Source organism: Rosa rugosa, chromosome 5 (assembly GCF_958449725.1).
Source record: "Rosa rugosa chromosome 5, drRosRugo1.1, whole genome shotgun sequence".
In the NCBI taxonomy this organism is placed as follows: domain Eukaryota; kingdom Viridiplantae; phylum Streptophyta; class Magnoliopsida; order Rosales; family Rosaceae; genus Rosa; species Rosa rugosa.
The window spans coordinates 38,494,555-38,496,137 of record NC_084824.1 but is presented as its reverse complement, the minus strand read 5'-3'; the positions used below and the strand labels follow the sequence as shown (position 1 = coordinate 38,496,137).

At 35.6% G+C, this 1,583-nt stretch overlaps 1 long non-coding RNA gene across 1 annotated transcript; it reads right to left on the bottom strand.

Annotated features, from left to right (window-relative positions):
• Positions 1 to 383: 383 nt before the first annotated feature.
• On the bottom strand, positions 384 to 1,227 carry LOC133707957 (uncharacterized). The gene is made up of 2 exons (XR_009845460.1): positions 1,074 to 1,227; positions 384 to 987 (listed from the first exon to the last, which is right to left on the bottom strand). It is a non-coding gene; the product is annotated as an uncharacterized LOC133707957 (long non-coding RNA).
• Between the last annotated feature and the right edge of the window lie 356 nt (positions 1,228 to 1,583).

Genomic DNA, 1,583 nt, shown 5'->3' with positions numbered 1-1,583 from the left:
CTTGTACATCCGCAAAGTAATTGAATGCTATTGACTGACTTTAAACAAGACAAGAGCAAAACTATTAAAGCCTTTGTGTATCATTGCTTCATACTTTTGCATCCTAAAATAAACTGTTGTCTGAGATTTTCTTGAACTACATCTTTCTTGCTTCATGGATCCTTAAAGTCTCTTTTCAACCATATGGCCTCCCAAGATGCTGTAGTAGTTTATCAATTCATACAATTGTAGCTTTTCAATTCTCTGTGGTCTTCGTTTTCATCAGACAACAGATTTTTCTTTCTTTTTTCATCATGTTCATTTGTTAGACAATGGTTTGCTGTTGGTTTTGAATTGTCTGAGATATAAGAGAAGACATACATTCTGTACAATTGAACACATCCTTGATTCCAAAAGCCATTTCATTCATCAGCAATATTCATCCCAACATTTACATAAGAATTAACATTGCCTAAGTGGCTATAACTGCATAAAGCCCGGAAAACATAAACGCGTCCACATTGCATTAACCATGCCTATAACTAAAGCAAAAACTAAAACTAGCTAGCAGGAGGCTCATCAAAATACCAAAACAAAAATGCCTTCAACTGCGCATTAACCATGCCTATAACTAAAGCAAAAACTAAAATCAGCTAGCAGTAGGCAGGTGATCAAAATACCAAAATAAGAGCCCTGCCTTGAACAACCATCACAGCTATGCAATATGATACTTCATCACAAACTTAGCCCACTCTGACCTCACAACATCAACATCCTTTTGGGTGTAGAACAATTCGGATCGTCGCTGCCACTGAAACAAAAGGCATAGTACAATCTCAACATCACAACATCATGCAGCAACAAGAACATTAAGTTATAAAGCTGTCGAACTAAAATTTAAGGCTTTACCTTTGAAGCAAAACCCAGGTTCTTATCCTCAATTATTTCCTTCATGTACCGCATGATGAATATGCCACAGTCCTTCACATTTTGTTGTGCCGGAATACCCTAAAAACAGTCATTACAAAATCTCAGCAGTGCACTAACCATAGCATGTACAAAATCTGAACCTACAATTATGAATACTAGCATACCCCCATGTTTTGCCACACTATTGATTTCCGGCCAGACCTATTTCTTTGAGCATTGTAAATTTTGATCCCACTTCAACAATAAAATAGAAGACAGCAGTAAGTTTAATCAATCGGCGACAAACAAACCAACATAAAAATCATCATTCCAGTATTTTATCAAAATCAGAGACTTGGTCAGACTTACTTTTCTACAACAGTTTGCCATTCTCCACCAACTAGTCGACGCCGCAATGGATCCATGAAATAGACAGTTTCTTCCTCCGGATTGACAACAGTCAACATCCAATGGTTTCTTATAATTTTATACCAAAAAACTACTATCAGCTGCAATTTTTTTTTATTATATATATATATATATATATATATATATATTACTTACTAAACGACATGTTTGAAGTAATTAATTAGACAAGTTAAAGAAAAGTCATTCACCCTGCATTATACGGCAACAAAAAAATCTGGCCCTTCTGTGCAGTTGTGAACCTATTTGCTAGAAAACGCGATCTTTCC